This window comes from Otolemur garnettii, unplaced genomic scaffold, assembly GCF_000181295.1.
Source record: "Otolemur garnettii isolate 467f Iridium unplaced genomic scaffold, OtoGar3 scaffold00051, whole genome shotgun sequence".
Classification (NCBI taxonomy): domain Eukaryota; kingdom Metazoa; phylum Chordata; class Mammalia; order Primates; family Galagidae; genus Otolemur; species Otolemur garnettii.
The window spans coordinates 5,367,099-5,389,718 of record NW_003852446.1 but is presented as its reverse complement, the minus strand read 5'-3'; the positions used below and the strand labels follow the sequence as shown (position 1 = coordinate 5,389,718).

The 22,620-nt window shown below is 41.4% G+C and overlaps 1 protein-coding gene and 1 pseudogene across 4 annotated transcripts in view; both read left to right on the top strand.

Moving 5' to 3' along the window:
• The first annotated feature begins 386 nt into the window (after positions 1-386).
• LOC100961642 lies at positions 387-1,107 on the top strand (annotated as a pseudogene).
• A 4,208-nt stretch (positions 1,108-5,315) lies between these two features.
• BCLAF3 (BCLAF1 and THRAP3 family member 3) overlaps positions 5,316-22,620 on the top strand; it is a 66,216-nt gene continuing 48,911 nt past the window's right edge. For 3 of the 4 annotated variants that reach the window (XM_023514375.1, XM_023514376.1, XM_023514377.1), the window contains exons 1-3: positions 5,316-5,337; positions 7,001-7,107; positions 7,558-7,728. The gene's annotated coding sequence lies outside the window, so the exon portion shown is untranslated. Of the gene's footprint in view, positions 5,338-6,985; positions 7,108-7,557; positions 7,729-22,620 lie in introns of those variants that run through there. The other variant, XM_012806399.2, reaches the window with a different exon arrangement.

The window sequence follows — 22,620 nt, the reverse complement described above, 5'->3', positions numbered from 1 at the left end:
ATTAATAGCCGGGCGTTGTGGTGGGCGCCTGTAGTCACAGCTACTTGGGAGGCTGAGGCAAGAAAATCCCTTAAACCCAAGAGTTGGATGTTGCTGTGTGCTGTGATGCCACGGCACTCGACCGAAAGTGACATAGTGAGACTCTGTCTCAAAAAAAAAAAAAGAAAGAAAGAAAGAAGGAAAGAAAGAAATTAAATACTTAGTGGGGACATAGCACTGGCAGCGGAGGCTACAGATTTTAAGGGACTTCATGGAGGGGGAGGGGGCGCCACGTGTTCCAGAAAGAGGAACATGACCTAGAAGTAGAAGTGAGTCCCTCGTCCCGTCTCTGCCCCCTACACCCCACAGCTAAGCCTCACATCTGTCTCAGGTCTGTCAGTGGGCTCATGGACTTTTTGTTCGGGAGCCGAAAGACGCCAGAGGAGCCTTGCGGCAGAACCAGAGGGCCCTGATGGGCGCCGTGCGCGGGCTGGACTGCGAGTGACAAAAACTAGACATCCAGGAAAAGAAAATCATTGCGGACATCAAGATGGCTAAGCAGAGCTGGATGGATGTTGTGTGAATTATGGCAAAAGACCTCATTCGCATGTTCGCACTCGGCACTATGTGGGTGAGTTTGTGTTGATGTGGGCCAACATCCAGGCTGTGTCCCTCAAGATCCAGATACTCAAGTCCAACAACTCAATGGCACAAGCCACGAAAGGTGTCACCAAGGCCATGGGCACCATGAACAGACAGCTGAAATTGCCCCAGATTTAGAAGATCGTGATGGGGTTTGAGTGGCAAGCAGAGATCATGGACATGAAGGAGGAGATGATGAATGATGCCATAGATGATGCCATGGGTGATAAAGAAGATGAAGAGGAGAGTGGTGCTGTTGTATCCCAGGTCCTGGATGAGCTGGGACTGAGCCTGACAGATGAGCTGTCAATCCTCCCCTCAACTGGAGGCTCACTCAGTGTGGCTGCTGGTGGGAAACAAGCAGAAGCTATAGCCTCAGCCCTGACTGATGCTGATGCAGACCTAGAGGAGCCGCTCAACAACCTGTGGAGGGACTGACTGCCCCACCTGCAACTCCAGGGGTACCAGCTGATGCCCAGGATTGTTACCATGATTGGTCTGTAATAAAATACATTGGACCCGAAATAAAAATAAAAGAAAGAAATTAAAAACTAGCCTAACTTTCACCAAGCATCTATGTTCTTGTTCTGGTTTGCAGGGAACACCAAGTGATAGAGCAGGTTGTGTCCAAGTCACTTGGAGGCTTGGTTGAAACACAGTTTGCTGGCTCCACTCCCACAGCTTCTGATTCGGTATATTTTAGCAGAGGCTTTACTACCTAGCACATGGTTTCACCCTTGCTCATTTTCTTCTGATAGGACACCAGTGAGGACTCAGCTAGGGTTTATTCCTTCAGTCTGGGTTCCAGACAAAAGGACCAAAGCTTACTCATAATAAATGTGTAATATAAGTGAGAATTAAACATTCATTGTTATGAGCCACTAAGACTTGGGGATTGTTATTGTAGCATATTAAGCAGAGCTGGCATTCTCTAGCAGATTTGGCTTCACGTGGAAACCAAAGGAAAAGTATAAGAAATGGAAAGGCAAATAATAGTCCATTTCTCTTAGGCTTGCGCTGGGTACATGTGTTATTTGTGTAGACCCCAGAGCTGTGTGCAAACTATTTAACCCCTTTGTCCACACAAGTAGACAGCAAATAGGGCCAAGGGCCATCTACTTACACTGTTTCTTAACCAACCATCAGTCTGGACAAAGACCACTTGTTAAAAAATGAGTCAAAGGGTAATTGATGGGACCACACCTGCGGTACATCTTACAAGGGTACATGTGAAATTTAGTAGGTGTAGAATATAAATGTCTAAACACAATAACTAAGAAAATGCCATGAAGGCTATGTTAACCAGTTTGATGAAAATATTTCAAATTGTATATAAAACCAGCACATTGTACCCCATGATTACATTAATGTGCACAACTATGATTTAATAAAAATAAAAAATAAATAAATAAATAAATAGGGCAGTGCCTGTGGCTCAGGGAGTAGGGCGCCAGCCCTATATACTGGAGGTAGTGGGTTCAAACCCGGCCCTGGTCAAAAACTGCAAAATAAATAAATAAATAAATAAAAAAGAATGCTTCTATAAAAAATATATATATACATACATATATCCACATACATTCATATATATATATACACATATATACACACATATGCATTAATATAGACATGTGCTATATATCTATACATCTATACAAAAAACCTGTTGTTATTCAGCTCCTTAGGATCAAATGGCAAGGACATGGCATGGAAAATAAACTCTCAGATTTAGTTATTTTCTTTTCTTTTTTTTTTAAGGCTCGGAGAGGCAAGCACCTTCACATGCCAAGCAGGTAGCAAGGTAGTACTGCCCTGAACTAAAACCTCAAGGATCTTTTATTGAACCAGGAAAAAATGCATACATGAAAGAGGGAACATACAAAGTTAGTTATAAATGGAAAGAATCTTCTAACTACATTGCCAAAAAACAAAAGTTTGCAACATCAGTGAATTGAGGAAACAATAGAAAGAAAAACAGAAGAGATTATTATGAGATTATAAAGGAAAAAAGAAATGGTTCCAATGTTTCAGGGGTAAACTTTAACTACCCTAATCTATGCTGTTAATCTATACCTTAACCCTTAAGTAATTTCAACCTTTGAGCCTTTTCCAGTATGTAACCCACAGATCTATATTGAACCTGCTAAACACTCCTGACCCCTTGTCAGTGTCCCACAGGTACTGTGTTCAGTACAAGGCATGGGTTGAGGAATCCAGGCTGTTGCCAGCAGATCCTCAGGAATATCGCCTGCACTAAACTCTAACCCACACAAACCAACCATGGGAGAGAAAGAAGAGTATACTTCTGAAAAGGATTGACTATAAAATCTAAAAGAAAAATTTTATGACCAGTTTAGCATTGTTTTGAAATATGATAGGTTTTCTATAAAATCACAACAGAAATCCACAAGGACATGAAAGGATGAGATGGAGATCAATAGGGTGTCAAGAGAGAAAAGGAGGGGAAGGATACAAACAAACAAAATCTCAATGATAAAATTTGAGACCACAAATACTGCTTTGGGAAGCCATATCAGTATCAATATATTAGCACACTTGACAGAAAACTGCCACAGATAATTGTTCTTCCTAAAAGATCAGAGCAAATAGAGCAGAAATAATTCTTAAAGATAGAATGGAAGAAAACCTACATGAATTAAAGCCATTTATATGCAGATAAAAATAACTTGCACCCCCTAGCCAGAAAAAGCTGTATTCTTTTTTTTGCAGTTTTTTTTTTTTTGGTTTTTTGGCTGGGGCTGGGTTTGAACCCACCACCTCCGGCATATGGGGCCAGCACCCTACTCCTTTGAGCCACAGGCGCCAACCAGAAAAAGCTTTATTCTTACATTGCAAATCCTTCAGTTTGGACACAGCATTATGTATGACAGGAAAAGAGTAGAGATGTAAGCATGGACCAGATAATGAAAAGCCTTAAATGGTGTACTGAAGATTTTTCTCTGCAAAACAGGAAGCAAAGTCGTGTATGAAAAGAGGAAAAGGATCATTGATTTAAGGTTAAAAGAGTGGTCAGGGTTTGTAACAGCAATTATTGGAAAACGGAGAAATCACAGAAAAGGGTCACATAAATGGATTACTAAGAGGCACCAGGTTCTCCACTGGTGGTGGTGGGGGGAGGGTGCCCATAAATCTGTAGGGGCATCATTAGTTTATAGTTGTGTGGCTCCCCTCCCCCAGCACTATTCAGAAATGCAGATGTAGGAATGGAAAATGCAGATAACTGGAGTGTTTTAAGATGGTGGTTTCAGCCCAGAGCAGTGGCTCATGCTAGCACTCGGGGAGGCTGAAGCAGGTGGATTGATTGAGCTCAGGAGTTTCCGACCAGCCTGAGCAAGAGCAAGACCCCATCTCTAAAAATTAGCTGGGTGTTGTGGCCAGCACCTGTAGTCCCAGCTACTCAGAAGGCTGAGGCAAAAGGATCACTTGAGCCCAAGAGTTTGAGGTTGCTGTGAGCCACAGCACTCTACCCAGGTCAACAAAGTGAGACTGTCTCCAAAAAAAAAAAAAAAAAGTAAGATAGTGCTTTCACGTTAGAATGTGTCAGAGGGCAAAGCAGGGGGCTCTGCTTACTAGAATGGCTGAAGTTAGAAGGCCATGGGTTTGAGTTGGGTGAGAGGCTCAGGGGATGCGAGATCTCTGTGGTCTTTGAAGAACAAGTATATTGGGACTTAGGGAGAAGCAGTACAGGAAGGATGAGGATTGTGGGCCAAAATAAACATTTTGAAAGTTTCGAGATACACAAGAATTAAGACATGTAAAATCATTCGATTACTATATTTTCCCAAAATAAAATAATCACCACAATATTCTATGCATGTTTGCATTTTTTTTGGAGACAGAGTTTTACTATGTCTCTACTCGGTAGAGTGCTGTAGTGTCACAGCTCACAGCAACCTCAGACTCTTGGGCTTAAGCGATTCTCTTGCCTCAGCCTCCCTAGGAGCTGGGACTACAGGTGTCTGCCACACGCCCGGCTATATTTTTTGTTGTTGTCGTTGCAGTTGTTATTGTTGTTTACTGGCCAAGGCGCCAAGCCGAAATAGGCAATATTTTAAATTGGATGGCGGACAGATGTTAGAACTATCAGCCTACTGGAGAAGTCCAGAGGGGAGATTTTGTTTTCCGGGGGAAGCCTCATTTGAGGCCCATGTGCTCCGCCGCCAACTCTGCCTCCTGTTATGTCCACCAGCAGAAAGCTGGGAGGCCCACGGGACCAAGCTCCTGCCACTGATTGAGGGGTAACATCAAATTCCTGATCCTCGACCCCCAGGACCCTTTAACCTGTGAAGTTCAGCAGTTTTCTTCCTCCCCGGCGGGAGGGTGGCAGAGGGCGCAGGCGCTCTAGCTCGACTGGGCGGGCCGGTGGCAGAGGGCGCAGGCGCCCTGGACAGAGCGGTTAAGGTGGGAACGGCCGGTAGAGGGCGCAGGTTCTCTGGCCGGAGCCGCCAGGCAGGGGCACCCTCGCCGGGAAAGTAGAGAAGGGTCGGCAGCAGAGCCGCTCAGCGCGGGGCCGTGGGCAGTGGGCGGGGCCAGGGTGGGGGCGGGGCGAGGCGGTTCCGGAAGGAAGTGGTTCCGGGTCTCGAGGCCAGACAGTGGCAGTTTCGGTGCCGCTGTCCTGGTAGGCGGCGGCCGTGAGAGGGGCGAGGCCCGAGGGGCCGGCGGCGGCGGCGACAGCGGCGGGGACTTCCCGCCCGGGTGAGCGGCCCTGGGGACGGGCGGAGCGAAGAGGCCCTGGCCCGCATGCAGGGCGTGTCTGCTGTTCGGGAGAGGCGGTTCTCGGGGTGGCAGATGGGGCCGTGGGGAGGATGAGGTGGTCTGGCTCTGGTTCCTAAGGGGACAGCTCCCCTCAGCCTCCCAGGTCCTTCGGGCACCTCCGTTCCTTGGGCGCGGCGGCCAAGCTCAGGCTTCTAGATAACAGCTCTCTGCGTGGATCAGGCCGTTTGGCTGGTACCTTCGGTCGGACGCAGCGACCCAGGCACCTGTCGTCACGACCCCGATCCTCTGCCGTTGTCAGGCAGGCTGTGGTCCTCGCGGTTCTGATTGTTTGTCTTGGGGGAAGGAGGAGGCGGTGGCCAGGGACTGTGCCCTTGTTCCTGAGGCAGCCACGGACGCGTCGCTTGCGGGACCTGAGCCGAGGAGCCCTCCCCTCCCCGCTTTGTCCTCCTGACGAGGTGCTTCTGCCGCGTAGCGGCATCTCCCTCTGAGAATGAGTAGCGAAGGCTGCTCTTTATCCTGCACTGTGAAGTAAAACTTGTCTTTTTAGAAACAAATACTGGAAATTGGTACATCTCGTGTGCTTCTCTGTGATGTATTAGGAAACTGGGCCAGTAACCGTCAAAACTGTCCTGTCGATAGGTCACAAGGGAAAGAAATGGGTGAGAAACTTACTCTCTTAAATATTTTCATATCGAGGAGCTTTTCGAGCTACTTCTTAGGTAATTCCTTTTCTTTAACAAATTACGAACTACAGGTAGAAATCAGGAACGTTTCTCAGGCTTCTGGCCAGGCACCCTTTTTAGCGTTTTTCTAAATGTGAGCAGGTTCGAATGAAAGCCTGGAATTTGGAAAGGGTTTTGCTATGGATTCCTAATGAATGCTTTATTTTTAAATGGTATTTTAATGGTAATGGTATAATAATGCTTTATTTTCGATGGTCGTTAAAAAAATGGCTACTAAGATTTTCTTTTGATGTCTTTGATGTTTCAGACTCCGCTAAGAAACCGTTGGAAGTTTTATTAGAAACGTTTGTAAATATATATAAAAACATTTAATAAGCCATTTATATATGAAATTTATCAGGTAGACAAAATCATCATGAAGATACTCTTTTTCACCATTCCAAGTAACCGTTGTGAATATAATTATACACCTCCAGTCTTTTTCTATGCAGGGATGACTATGTGGATTTTTCTAAAGTAAATTCTCTTTTATAACCACTTTTTCCCGACTATGTAGCATGCCATTCTATAGTTGTAATAATTAATTTAGTTGGTTATTCCCAAGTTTCCCTACTTAAACTTGTTGTTGGATAAGTGTAAAGTCTGCATATCCACGATAACTTCCTTAGTGTACATTCCCAGATGATGGAATTGTTGGGCAGAGTATGCACATAAGGGTTTCTTTTTAATGTGAATTGCTCAGTTTCCCTCTGGAAAGAATATGCTGTTTTACACTCCTACCAACAATCTGCGAGTGTCCTTACACCCTAGCAAAAGGCAAAATTTAATGGATTTCTATAGGAACACATTTGGGCTATACTTGTACTCTCCTACCAAGTACAAGTATCTGTAGTTATCTCTTTTTTTCCTTATTTTTTGATAACAGTTCATTCTCTTATCTTTTATTGCACCTTTACCAGTTTATCTGAGTGAGGCAATGGCAAAATAGAGTGGACACGAGATTGGAAGTCAGGACGTCCTTGAAATCCAGTATATCTTATTATCTCAAACAAATCAGTTTTTTAAGGTACAGTTTTCTCAACTATGAACTAGAGATTATAATGCATTTGTCTTACCTTTCTTCCAGGGTGGTTTTGAGGGTCAAATAAGACACTTCTGGAAAGTACATTTAGACATACTTTGCCTTATTGCTATTGTTGCTGTCTTGTAAAAATTTCAGAGCACACAAGCGTCTTGAGGTTCATAAATTCTTAAAATAAATATTTTAACTCAGAAAGCTATTCTGTGATACCCTTCAGCCCCACACTTTTGCTCCCTAAATTTGAAGTTTTATACTGCTGCCCTAGATTATGTTCCAAATGCTGAGTTATGAAATTAGGTGAATGAATGAATGAAGCTGTACAAATATTGAAGGAGCAAATATTTAAAGGCTGAGGGGGACAGATAGGAAGCTAAAATAAAATAATATCATGCTTGGACTCATGATAAATAACACATCGTCTTTTGTGCCCTACAGGCTACACTATCCAGGAGACTAGAGGGCATAAAAGCTGATTTCCAAATTTAGACAGCAATTTTAGATGTGATACAGGATCTCAACTATTCTTGAGTATGCTAAAACCCAATTCTGCTGATCAAGCATCTGAGCAAGAGACTGAGCAGTCTACACAGAGTCATCTTTCTGAAGGTAGGAGTTGCAAGGTGGGGAAGTGTTAATATTGGAGTCCAAGAATCTGGATTCTAGTTTCAGGTCCTTCACTTGGGGCAGGTAAGTTAACCTGAGACTAGGTTTCTTCACCTGTCATATGGAAGTAATTCCAGCTTCCTCAAGTGCTTGCTGTGAGGATTGCATGAGATAATATGAGTACAACCCTTAGTAAACCAGGAAGTACTGGCATTCAGGTCACCGTTCTTACCCACTAGAACTTATCGTCTCTGGGAAAGAAACTAGGTCTCTTCCAACTTCATATTCCTAGCCCTTGGCAATCACTAGCACTTAGTAATATTTGCTAAATAACATGGAATGCGACCGCTGCTGAAAATTCAATTTGGACTAATGAAGAAGGAAATACATAAATATGGAATAGTGGGAGAAATTGACAATATAATATCTATTAATATTAATATATTGAAGGAAACATTAAACTAATCAGACCTGAACTAATTTCTACTATGACTGTTATTCTACTTTAGATCCCTAATACTAGGCAAATAGTCCCTCATCAAGAATAAACCTCCTTCCTAGACCCCTAATCACCCACCATTACCCAGTTTCTCTCCTCCCCTTTCCAGCCAGATTGTTTGAAAGAGTTGTTAATAATTGCCTTTCTCAGTCTCTTGACCATCCCACTTAGTCCTCAAGCCATGTGCTAATTACTTTTCATTCCTTTTATTTGATCTCTGTGTAGCATTTGCCATAAAAGTCTCCCTTCTTGACATCCTTCTTTAGTTTCTGGGATTCTCCATTGTAGGGTTACCTCATTTCTCACACCAAGTTTCTTTTCAGTCTTTCTTTTCTTCCAAAGGTTGATGTTCCTGTAGGCTTGATTTTTCTTGTGCTGTGCTGGCTCTGGGATAATTTGTAGAGCCTCACAACTGTCTGGTGTTTCATGGTTTGGTAGAATTCCCTGTGAAACCATCTGGGCCTGCTGGTTTTTCGTGTGATTTTTTTCTTTATTTCATCTATGGAAATGTTGGTGATCTGTGTTTTTCTAGAAAATTCTCTCTTTCCTCTGGGTTTTCAAATTTATTTGGTAGAGGTCTTCAAAATAATCTCCTATGATTTATAATTTTTTTCTTTTAATTATTTCCTTCATACCATTTGTCATTTTTTATATTTGTGCTTTCTCTTTCTTCTTAATGAAGTGATCTGGTGGTTATCAAGTTACCTATTTTGTTAATTTTTTCAAAATCTACAAATTTTTTTTTTTTAAGAAACAGAGTCTCACCTTGTCACCGTTGGTAGAGTGCTGTGGCATCACAGCTAACAGCAACCTGCAGCTCTTGGGCTTAGGCGATTCTCTTGCCTCAGCCTCCCCAGTAGCTGGGACTACAGGCAGCCGCCACAACATCCAGCTATTTTTTTGTTTGAACCCGCCACCCTCGGTTTATGGGGCCAGCACCCCACTCATTGAGCCACAGGTGCTGCACCCCCTAAAAATTTTTTTTGAGACAGTCTCCCTCAGCCACCCAGGCTAGAGTGCCATAGTGTCAGCCTGGTTAACAGCAACCTCAAACTCTAGGACTCAAGCGATCTTCCTGCCTTAGTGTCCTGAGTAGCTGGGACACAGGCACCCACCACCATACCCAGCTAATTTTTTTTTCTATTTTTTGTACAGACAGGGTCTTGCTCTTGCCCAGACTGGTCTTAAACTCCTGACCTCAAGCAGTCCTACCACCCAGACTTCTGGAGTGCTAGGATTACAAGTGTGAGCCACTGTACCTGGCCAAATCAGTTTATTTTTATTCTTCCATTTTTATTGATAAGTTTAGTGCAATGAATTTTCTTCTGATCATTGCCTTAAATGCATCCCATAGAATCTTTTTTTTTTTTTTATCCCATAGAATCTTATATGTGGCATTTTCATTGTCATTATTACTTTAAAAATCTATATATCAGTTGTAGAATACCCAGGAGTTGTTTAATAGGAGGCTTTTAAATTTTTACGTGGGACTCGAACCACACGCTCCCCGCCGAGTCGTTGTCAGGGCTCATGGCACGACTCCCGACTCACACACCGAGTGTCCCGCCACAACTGGGACCAGACCCAGGCCCCACTCCCGGTCTGGACTCACAAGACTCCACCCCCGCCCCCCGCCCAGACCGGTGGCCGGGAGGAATTAGACCGTTCTCCGCACCTGCCAGGACCCAGAGCCCGACTCTAGGTGGAGCGGAACTAGACCCGGTCCCACCCAAGACCCACCCCCTCAAGCTTCTCCTCTGCCCCCCATGACCACAGCCCAGACCCCTGCCGTCAGTCCAGCTGGATCCCAGCCCAGGGTGCTTGCCTCAACCCAGACTACAACCCCCAGCGGGGACGTGGAGCATGGTTCCCTAGGCCCACACCCGGCAGGTACAGTCTCCCAGGTCGTCCCCTTCCCCAAATTAGAGAGTCACAGGCACTTGGGCGAGGGCTTTGGGAATCTGTTCTGGGCGTTTGCGTGGTTCGTTGTTCCTAACCAGCAGCTAGGTCATGGTGAACAGAAAGGTTAAAATGTGTGTATTTGCCCCAAACAAAAATCTGTATTTTTTTTATTATTAAATGATAACTGTTTACATTAATGCAATCATGGGGTACAGTGTGGTGTTTTCATATACAATTTGAAATATTTTCATCAAACTGGGAAACATAGCCTTTATGTCATTTTCTTAGTTATTGTGTTAAGACATTTATATTCCACTTTTAGAAAGATTCATTTGTACCCTTGTAAGATAAACCATAGAGGTGAATCTGTATCTTAATTGATAAAGGGTTGTCTGATACTTCCTTTTGGTTCACGGTTTCAGTAAATACTTCCAAGAGTCCTATATTTGACTTCCCCCTCCCACCGTGTTTTTGGGTAGCCTGAAAGTTGAAAAGTCTTCAAGCATGATAAATTTTAAATCCATTCCCTGAGCGTTAAAATTTTGGAAAAATGGATACTTAAATTTTTAGGTAGAAGGACTTTCCGATTTTCTTTATTAGTAAATTCTAGTTTTATTGCATTATAATCAGACAGTATTTTTTGTAATATTTCCACTTTATGGTAGTGGCTCCTTTGAGCCACAGGCGCTGCCCATGACTGAGTTTTCTTTGTGACCTAATATATGATTATTTGGGTGAATGTGGTGTTGGCACTGTACTTTTCTCAGGGTACAGAGTTTAATAAATATCTGTAAGATTTACTCTACCAATTTAGTTAGATCTCTATCTCCTTATTCTGGGTTCACTTAATATGTCTTATACCATCAGTAGTGTATTAAAGTCTCCTATTATTGGTGTGTTTCCTTTTTTTTTACTTATATTTTTATTTTTTAGAGATGGGGGTCTCTTTTTCCCAGGCTAGAGTAAAGTGGTGTGATCACAGCTCACTGTAGCCTTGATCTCTTGGACTCAAGTGATCTTTCTACCTTACCCTCTCAAGTAGTTGGTTTACTACAGGCGTGCATGCCTGGCTAATTTTTTTTTAAGAGATGGGGTCTTGCTATGTTGCCCAGGGTGGTCTCAAACTCCTGACCTCAAGTGATCCTCCCTCCTTGGCCTCCCAAAGTGCTGCGCCTAATCCCCATTAGTGTGTTTCTATGTCTCCTTGCACCTCTTGTGGGGTTTGTTTCATGAAGATGATGGCTATGTTATATTAATATAAATATGGATATTTTTATGTGTTATATCTTTATTGTGAAATGTGGCTTTTAGGATTAAAAGGTATCTTCTGTATCATGGTTAATGCTTTGTAATATAAATTCTGTTTTTTTTAGGGGGTGGTTGGCAGGGTTTTTTTTGGCCGGGGCTAGGTTTGAACCAGCTATCTCTGGCATATGGAGCCGGCACCCCACTCCTTTGAGCCACAGGTACCACCCATGAATTCTGTTTTATAATCACAATTGCCAGCCCTACTCTATTTTTGTTTCCATTTGCCTGGAATACTTTGTCCAGCCTTTTATCTTTAAGCTTTTGGAACCCCTTTATCATAATATGTCTTTTGTAAAACTCTGTTTTGTAAGCCATATTGAAACTTTTTATTGTAATAGATGAATTAATCCGTTCACATTTAGTGTTAGGAGTCCTACATTTGGCCTATATAATTATGTGTATTTTGTAACATTTGCCATTCCTTTCTCAATGGGAGGTGTATATTTTGCTCTTTTATTTTAAAAAGTTGGGGGTACGTGTGGGTATTTAGAAAGGTTTATATTTTTGTTCTAATTATTTATTCCTTTAAAATGACCTTACACCTTCATCTGTTTATTTATCTTTGTGTGTATGTGTGAGAAGCACGTTGCATCCATGCAATCAAAGTAGGATAAGGATAGGTATCAGTGGGCCTGTGCATCAAATCACGTCTCTTCCTTACTGAAGAACTGGTGATAACACCTGGCTGCTATGGCCAAGAGAATGATCCATGCTTTGATCTCCTCGGGTCTGGTTTCCTCTTCTTTCTATGATTACTTCATTGTTCTGTGGACTCTGATTTGGTGCAGTTCTGTGATGGGAGTGTGGCTTCTTTGTTGGAAAGGCTTCCCTGGGAAATTTTTATTCTTTGCATTTGTGAATGCTCGATTTACATTTAGTGTGGAATCTCTATCAGTTGACCTGCTTTTTTGTAACAGCTTTATTGAGATAGAATTAACATACCACAAGATTCACCCATTTGAAGTATACAATTCAGTGGTTTTTAGTATAGAGTTGTATAACAGCACCACCATCTAATTTTAGAACAGTTTCTTCACCCCTAAAAGAAACTCTGCCCATTAGCCTTCACTTGCCCTCCCCCCGCCCCTTCTCCACCCAAACAACCACGAGTGTACTTTCTATGAATTTGCCTATTCTGTACATTGCACATAAATGGGATCATCTAATATGTGGTCTTTCGTGACTTGATTTCTTTCATTTGGCATATTTTCAAAATTTATCCATGTTATAGCATCTTTCCTTTGACCATAATCCTCTTTTGTGATCAAATAATACATATTCCTTTATATGGGCATACTACATTTTGTTCATTCATTCATCTCTCAATGCACATTTGGGTTATTTCCATCTGGCTGTTATGAATATGCTCCTATGGACATTTCTGTACAGGTTTTTGTATGGACATACGTTTTCATTCATCTTCAGCCTATATTCAGGAGTGGAATAGTTGGGTCATATGGTAACTCTATGTTTAACTTTTTGAAGAACTGCCACATTTTTTCCAAAGTGGCTATACCATTTTATATTCCCACCAGCAGTATATGAGGATTCTAATATTTCTACATCTGTGAAATACTTATATTGTCAGTGTTTTTGATTGCAGCCATTCTTATTGGTGTGAATTGCCATCCATTTTGGCTTTGCTTTGCATTTCCCTAATGATTAATAATGTTATGTGCTTATTAGCCATTTGTGTATCTTCTTTGGAGGTCTATTCATCTCCTTTGTCTGTTTTTTTTTTTTGAGAGATTCTCACTATGTCGCTCTTGGTAGAGTGCCTTGGTGTCACAGCTCACAGCAACCTCAAATTCTTGGGCTTAAGTGATTCTCTTGCCTCCGCCTCCCAAATAGCTGTGACTACAGGCCCCTGCCACAATGCCTGGCTATTTTTTTTGTTGTTGTTGCAGTTGTCATTGTTTAACTGGCCTGGGCCTGGTTCAAACCCACAAGCCTGGGTATATGAGGCCGGCACCTGACCTACTGAGCTACAGGCACTGCCCTCCTTTGTCTATTTTTAAACTTGCTTAATTGTTTATTATTGAGTTGTAAAAGTTCTTTATATATTCTAGATACAACCTTTTATCAAATAAATGATCTGCAAACAAATTTCTCCTATTCTTTTACTTTCTTGGTGAGATCCTTCATAAACATCTTAAATTTTGATGATGTCCAACTTATCTATTTTTTCTTTTGTTTTTGGTGTCCTATCTTAGAAACCATTGCCTAATCCAGTGATTCTCAACCTTCCTAATTCTGCAACCCTTTAATACAGTTCCTCATGTGGTGGTGACCCCCAACCATAAAATTATTTTCGTTAGGGGTCACCACCACATGAAAAGCTGTATTAAAGGGTTGTAGCATTAAGAAGGTTGAGAACCACTGACATATCCAAGGTCACAAAGATTATTTGTTTTTGTGTTTTCTTCTAGCTCTGACATTTAGGTCTTTGATCCATTTTGAGTTAATTTTGTATATCATGGAAGGTAGGGTTAAAGTTTATGCCTTTGTGTGTGGATATCCAGTTGTTTCAGCACTGTTGATTTGTTTAACCTCTTAATATCTGATGTATTAGTTTTTTTCTCCATTATCCATAACAGTGAAAGTGTTTCTATTATTCTCCCTTCTTTTCCCATTTTTCTATTTGCAGTTTTTCTACTATCTATCACAATATGCAGTGATTTTACATTAATCTTCCAGCTTCACCCTTATCTTTCTTTTAGTATCTTAGGTACATTTACATACTCTTAAATGCTTACCATCAGTCCTTTTGCTGATATTTTCCCAGTTATCATTTGGTTGAATGAAGCTCATCCCCTAGTAGATTTCTCAGGAGGACTACTACGTACAGAATTCTCTATGCTCTTGTATGTTGAAAACTGTTTTTGTGTTGCTTTAATATTTGAGGGACACCTTGACTGATATAAAATCCTTGGTTCACACTTACTTTCACTGATTGTTATTTTTAATGCTGCTTTCCTTTTCACCTTGCTTTGTAATTTGGTTTTTGAAAATCTGATAGTCTGAGGCTCGTCTAATTCTTTTGGATTTTTAGGTTATTATTATTATTATTTTGCCTACAAGTTTTGAGGATTTTGTCTTTATCATTGAAATAAAATAGTTTCTACTAGGCTGTGTTTCAGAGTTGATTCTTCTAGAATAATTTTCCTAAGTATCTGATGAGCCCTTAAATGTGTAGCTTGATATATTTCAGGTATTCTTTCATTTCTGAAAGATTTCCTTAAATTATATTTTTAAATATTAGTTCAGTTCTAGTGTTTGGCTTTTCTTTCTTAGGAACTACAATTAAACGAATATTAGGCTGAATGCTGTGGCTTACACCTATAATCCTAGCACTCTGGGTAAATTGCTTAAGCTCAGGAGTTTGAGACCAGCCTGAGCAAGAGTGAGACCCCATCTCTATTAAAAATAGAAAAAAACTAGCCAGGCATAATGGCAGACACCTATACCATGATGCACCAAAAGCATTTCAGTATATTCAGAAAAATCTATCTTGAATCAGAAATTCACAGCTAAGAATAGAAATACACCAGAAATAAATAAACAAAAATAAATGTGAAAGAGACTTGGCACTGGTAGCACAGTGGCTACAGTGCCAGCCACATACACCAAGGCTGGCAGGTTCAAACCTAGTCTGGGCCAGCTAAACAACAATGACAACTGCAACAACAACAGAAAAATAGCTAGGCATTGTGGCAGGCGCCTGTAATCCCAGCTACTGGGGAGGCTGAGGCAAGAGGAACTCTTGGGCCCAAGAGTTTAAGGTTGCTATGAGCTATGATGACACCATGACACTCTACCCAGGGGGACAGAGTGAGACTCTGTCTCAAAAAAATAAAAAAGCAAATATTATTCCTTCTTTACCTAACTTCTGTCTCCACTGCTTTCTCTCTGATTCATTCTGGCCTGTCCTCTCTCTCTCCTCCTTCTCTTTTGCCTGCTCTCTCTCTCTCCCTCTGTCTCTGTCTTTGAATGTCATTTTTAATTTCTTGGCAATGTTCTTGCCTTCTTTCAATATCCCTTAGTAAATTTTCATTTGAGTTTATTCTCCCTTAGGCACCTTATAATTTATTCTTACTTTTGAAATAATTTAATCTTTCCCTCCTATTTTTTTCCTTGAGTTCAAGTAACTGTTTTTCTTATTTATTTATTTATTTTGAGGCAGAGTCTAGCTATGTCACCCTCGGTAGAGTACCTTTGCATCACAGCTCACAGCAACCTCTAACTCTTAGGCCTAAGTGATTCTTTTGCCACAGCCTCCCCAGTAGCTGGGACTACAGGCACCTGCCACAATGCCCAGCTATTTTTTGTTCTTGTTGCAGTTGTCATTGTTGTTTAGCTGGCTCAGGCTAGGTTTGAACCTGCCAGCCTCGGTGTATGTGGCTGGCGCTGTAACCACTGTGCTACCAGTGCCAAGCCTCTTTCACATTTATTTTTGTTTGTTTATTTCTGGTGTATTTCTATTCTTAGTTGTGAATTTCTGATTCAAGATAGATTTTTTCTGAATATACTGAAATGCTTTTGAATATATTTAATTCTGTTTGGAGTACAGGCACACTCCAGAGATATTGAGGGTTCAGTTCCCCATAATAATAAAGCAAATACTACAACACAGCAAGTCATACAATTTTTTTGGTTTCCCAGTGCATATAAAAGTTCTGATAATATGCAATAGGCTAGGCATAGTAGCTCACACCTGTAATTCCAGCACTTTTGGAGGCTAAAATGGGAGAGGATGGCTTGCAGCCAGGAGTTTGAGACCAGCCTAGGCAACATAATGAGCCTCAGCAAGAGAACTAGAATTAGGAGTGCCCAAAGATGCGACTGAATTTATCTATGTTATAGCATCTTTCCTTTGGCCATAATCCTACAAAAAAAATTTAAAAATTATCTGGTTATGGTGGCACACACTATAGTCTCAGCTACTTGGGAGACTGATACAGGAGGATTGCTTGAGCCCAGGAATTTGAGGCTACAGTGAACTAGGATTGCCAATGACTGCACCTGGTGACAGCATGAGACCCTGTTTCAAAACCAAAATAAGTAATAACATGTCTGAAAAACCTATATGCGTGTATATACATCTTATTTTTAAAAAACACTTTGTGCTAAAAAATGCTAATAATCATGACCCTTCGGCAAGTCATTTTTTTTTCTTTACTGGTGGAGGATCTTACCTTGATGTTGATGGCTGCTGACTAATCAGGGTGGCTGTTGAAGGTTGGGATGGCTATGGAAATTTCTTGAAATAAAACAGAAATTATGTTTGCTACATCAATTGACTTCATTAATTTCTCTGTAGCATGGATGCTGTTTAATAGCATTTACCCACAGAACTTCTGTCTAAAATGGAGTCAGTCCTCTCAAACCCTGATACTGCTCTGTCAACTAAGTATGTAATCTAAATGCTTTGTTGTCATTTCAACAAAGTGGACAGCATCTTCACCAAGAGTAGATTCTCTCTCAAGAAACTTAGTTTCTTTGCTCATCCATAAGTAGAAACTCTTCATCAGTTCAAGTTTGATCATGAGATTGCAGCAATTTAGTCACATCTTTGGGCACCACTTCTAATTCTAGTTCTCTTGCTGTTTCTACCACATCTACAGTGACCACCTCCATTGAAGTCTTGAACCCATGAGGGTTGGAATCTATTTCTCCAAACTCCTGTTAATGTTGATATTTTGACCTTTTCCCATGAATCACCAATATTTTTTTTTTTTTTTGAGACAGAGCCTCAAGCTGTCCCCCTGGGTAGAGTGCTGTGGCATTACAGCTCACAGCAACCTCCAACTCCTGGGCTCAAGCGAGTCTCCTGCCTCCGCCTCCCAAGTAGCTGGGACCACAGGTGCCCGCCACAGCACCCGGCTATTTTTTGGTTGCAGCCATCATTGTTGTTTGGCGGGTCCGGGCTGGGGATTCAAACCCACCACCTTAGGTGTATGTGGCTGGCACCTTAGCCAGTTGAGCTATAGGCGCCGAGCCGAATCACAAATATTTTTAATGCTATCTAGAATGGTGAATGCTTTCCAGAAGGTTTTCAATTGACCTGGCCTAGATCATTAGAGGAATCACTATAACCTTATGAAATGTATTTCTTAAATAATAAGACTTGAAAATAAAAATGATTCCTCGATCCATGAAATGCATAATGGAAGTTGTGTTAGCAGTCATGAAAACATTATACATTTCCATCAGGCCCCTTAAGTGACTAGGCACGTTGTCAGTCAATGAGCAGTAATATTTTGAAAGGAATCTGGTTTTCAGAGCAGTAGATCTCAACAGTGGGCTTAAAATATTTACTAAACCATGCTGTAGGCAAATATGCTATCATCTAGGCTAGTGGTTCTCACCCTTCCTAATGCTGAGGCCCTTTAATACAGTTCCTGTGGGTCACGACCCACAGGTCAAGAACTGCTGATCTACGCTTTGTGGAGCACAGGCAAAGTAGATTCAGCATAATTTTTTTTTTTTTTTTTGCGATTTTTGGCCAGGGCTGGGCCACCTCCAGCATATGGGGCTGGCGCCCTACTCCTTTGAGCCATGGGTGCTGCCGGATTCAGCATAATTTTTTAGGGCTGTAGGATTTTCAGGGTCGTCAGGATTTTCAATGTCGTTAACATTGGCCTCAACTTAAAATCACCAGCTGCATTAGCTCCTAACAAGAGAGTCAGCCTGTCCTTTGAAACTTCGAAGCCAGGCATCGAAAGCTATGAAAGTCCTAGATGGCATCGTCTTCCAATGGAAAGCTATTTCATCTACGTTGAAAATCAGCTGTTTAGTATGTGTGTGTGGCCACCTTTATAAGAGATCTTAGCTAGATCTTCTGTACCTTCTATATATGTCAGTGCTTGCTGCTTCCCCTTGTACTTTTATGTTATAGAGATGGCTTCTTTCTTTAAACCTCATGAACCATCCTCTGCTAGCATCCAGATTTTTGCTGCAGCTTCCTCACCTCTCTCAGTCTTCATAAAATTGGAGAGAATCAAGGCCTTTCTCTAGATTAACCTTTGGTTTAAGGGAATGATATGACTGGTTTGATGTTCTAATCCAGACCACTGAAACTTTCTCCGTATCAGCAATAAGGCTCTTTCACTTTCTTATTCATGTGTGCACTGAAATAGCACTTTTAATTTTCTTCAAGAACTTTTTCTTTGTATCCACAACTTAGCTAACTGTTTGGCATAAGAGGCCTACCTTTTGGCCTGTTTTGGCTTTCAACATGCCTTTTTCAGTAAGCTTAATCATTTCTAACTTCCATTTATTTATTTTTTTAGAGTCAGAGTCTCACTTTATCGGCCTCGGTAGAGTACCATGGTGTCACAGCATCCTCCAACTGCTGGGCTTAGGCGATTCTCTTGCCTCAGCCTCCCGAGTAGCTGGGACTACAGGCGCCTGCCACAACACCCAGCTATTTTTTTTGTTGCAGTTTGCTTGGGGCCAGGTTCAAACCCTCCACCCTGGGTATATGGTGCCGGCACCCTACCCACTGAGCCACAGGCGCCACCCTATTTCTAACTTTCAATTTTAAGTGAGAGATATGCAACTCTTCCTTTTACTGGAACACTTAGAGGCTATTGTAGGGTTATTAATTGGCCTAATTTCAATATTGTTGTGTGTCAGGGAATAGGGAGGCCTGAGGAGATGGAGTGAGATGAGGGATTGGCCCATCAGTAGAGCAGGCAAAATGCATATAACATTTATTAATTAAGTTTACCATCTCACATGAATGCAGTTCATGGTGTCCCAAAACAACTGCAGTAGTAATATCAAAGATCACTGATCATAGATCAGTATAACAGATACAATACTAAGAAAGAGTTTGAAATATTTCAAGAATTACCAAAACATGACACAGAGATATGAAGTGAACACTTGCTGTTGGAGAAATGGTGGTAACAGACTTGCAAGGTTTCCTGAAACCTTAAATTTATAAAACTATAATATCTGCAAAGTACAGTACAGTGAAGCACAATAAAATAAGGTATGCTCATATAGACTTGCAGATTTCTTCTGCTGCTTGGTTTTAGGGGGAGGAATTTTCCAGAGGTAAGAAGTTATCTTTTTCCACTTTCTTGTCAACACATGAGCACTGTCAGATGGTAAAATTTTTGCAAATCTCATGAATATGAAATAGTATCTCATTCCTGTATTTCCTGGATTCTTAGTGGGGTTGAGTATTTTTTCATGTTTATTGGACATTTGTGTTGCTTTCTTTTGAAAACTGGAAGAATGGAGCTGCGTTTCCCTTCAGATTTGGAGGGAGATCAGGAGTGTGCTCTTGGACATGTTTACAGCTTCCCTTGGGCTGTTAAATACACAAGAGTGGAGAGTATAGGATAGATGTAAGTGGGAAATATAAATTTGGGGGTTGTTGGTTTATAGAGACTATTTAAAGGCATGAGACTAAATGAGTGAGAAATCCAAAGACTGAAGTCACTGTGAGGAAGACTGGCTTCACAGTTGAGGGTCAAGGTGGTGGGGGGAGAATTGAGGAGAAACCAGCAAAGGAAACAGAAAGAGTTGTTATAGAGGTAGGGGGACAACCAGGAAAGTATAGTATTCTGGAATTCAAGGTATTTCCACCAAGAGATGTATGAGATGCCACTGGCAAAATGAAGAAGAAGAGAACTGACCCTTGGATTTAGCAACATGGATTTCATTAGTGATTCTGGCTGGAGCAGTTCGATGCAGTGGTGGGGTGGGAAGCCAGGTTGCTGAGCAGTCAAACGAGAATGTGAGAAAAATTGAGGATAATGACTGTGGGGTGCAGATAACTCTATTGAAGAATTTGGTTGTAAAAGGAGAGCTAGGATATTACCCCCAGGGGGGGAGATGTGGTTCCAGAGAGAGGGGAAAATGATGCCCAGTTGTATGGTGATGGGAAAGAGACTTGCTGGAGCCAGGTCCTTCTGCTGGGTGAGGGGGTGTTTCTAATGCTGTCCTGGTGAGGCTGGCCTCTCAGCACCAGCATCCTCTTTAGCATATCCTCCTGGGAGTAGAGGACCCTGCTATTCAGTCATCTCCTTTTTATGTTCAGGGACAGACAGGTTCATTCACTGCTCCAGGCCCTTCACAGTTTACTCTGAGGCAGCAATATAAACAAATTTATCTTCTGTTACAGGCATCTTCTCCTAGTCACAAACCCTATTAGTGTATTAGTCTTGTCTCTTGCTCTCTCCTAGAGCTCTGGTCCCCTTGATTACCTTTACTAGTAACAAGTTGGCAAGTTTAAATCAGAGATCAGCAAACTTTTCCTGTAAATAACCAGATAGTAAATATTTTAGGCTTTGTGGTCCACATACAATCTCTACAATCTCTGTTGTATATATTTTTTACAACCCTTAAAAAATGTAAAAACCTTTCTTAGCTCAGATTATATGCTTAAATTAACCCTCCTCTCTTACTGATTAAGCCCCTAAACCAGTTCTTTTCCTTAACCTGATCATGCAAACTAAGCACTTGCAAACAAAGTTAACTTTTAATAAAAAAAAGCTTTGTTGAGATATAATTTACTGGTTTAAAGTGTGCAACTCAATGGTTTTTAGTATGTTTGCAGAGTTATGTAACCATCTCCATAATATCTACTCTAATTTTAGAACATTTTCATTATTAACTAATCATCTGTATCACCTGGGAACTTGCCAGAAGTGGGGTCCATATCAGGAGTAGGGCCCAGAAATTTGTGTTCTAACAAGTCCTCCAGGTGATTCCAAGTACACTAAGTTTGAGAACCACTGCTCCAAGCTACATCCCTGCATGGAATTGCTGGGCTGTAAATCTGGACATGTTCAACTTTATTGGGTACCACCAAACTATGACTGACCTTTGAACTTTGTGGGTCCATTTATATGTGGATTTTTTTCCACCAAATGGGAATGAAAAATAGAGTATATGAATAATCCCATGAGGATGCAAAACCTGTCTATTTAGGGGACTGGCTTTTTGGCTATGCAAGTTCTGATTCTGGGGCTTGAGTATGTGTGGATATTGGTACACACAGGGGTCCTGGAACCAATCCTGAGTATATTGAGGGATGACCATACTTTCTGACTGGTTATACTGTACTCATGTACTTCATCTAGCAGTATGTGAGAGTTCCTGTCATTCTACATCTTTGCCAACACTCTGGAATACACAACTTAATTGTTTGTCAGTTTGAATGGGTATGAAATGGTTATGATCTTAATTTGCATATTCCCAATTACTAATGATTTTGAACATCTCAGATGTTCGTAGGTCACTTGAGTTTTGTGTTCTGTGATATACTATTTGGAGTCTCTTGCCTATTGAAATAATTACAGTTATGTAAATAGATACTCATACTATGTTAGAATAATTGCAAAATAAACCCAGAATTCCCAAGGAGGAAGAAACTGGGTCAGTGGGAAGGGAAAGAAAGCCAATAGAAGAGTCTCGGGGCTCTGGCCAACTGAGGGACAGCCATCTATGTGGTAGGAACAGCGTGGCCTGAGCAAGGAAAGCAAGTAGTGTGGTATGGTGGATTAACAGGGTATATGGAGGAAAAGACACACATAAGTCTAAGAGAAAAATGTGTGTGTTTTACATTTATTTAGTATTTTATGATTGTTGAGCATTTGGGTTATTATAACTATTTTTGCTGGGTTATTTTCTTTCCTGTTATAAATAAGGCTGATACAAATAATACATACAGCTGCCTTTTTCCTTTTAAATTATTTTCTTAATAAGTTTAAGCTGAAGGGTGGTGCCTGTGGTTCAAAGGAGTAGACCCCATTACAGGAGGTGGTGGGTTCAAATCTGGCCCTGGCCAAAAAGTGCAAAAAAAAAAAATAAATAAGTTTAAGCTGAAATTACTAGATTAAAGGAAAGGAGGCATGATTAGTTTCATAGTTTCTTACATGTTTCAGTTGTTACCCTTCATTAGTCATGAGGGAAATGCAGATCAAAACCACTTCATACTCACTAGGATGGCTGGAATCAAAAAGACAGATAATAGCTGGACGTTGTGGCGGGCACCTATAGTCCCAGCTACTTGGGAGGCTGAGGCAAGAGAATCGCTTAAGCCCAAGAGTTGGAGGTTGCTGTGACCTGTGACGCCACAGAACTCTACCCAGGCTCGGCGCCTGTGGCTCAAGCAGCTAAAGCGCCAGCCACATACACCTAAGGTGGCGGGTTCGAATCCAGCCTGG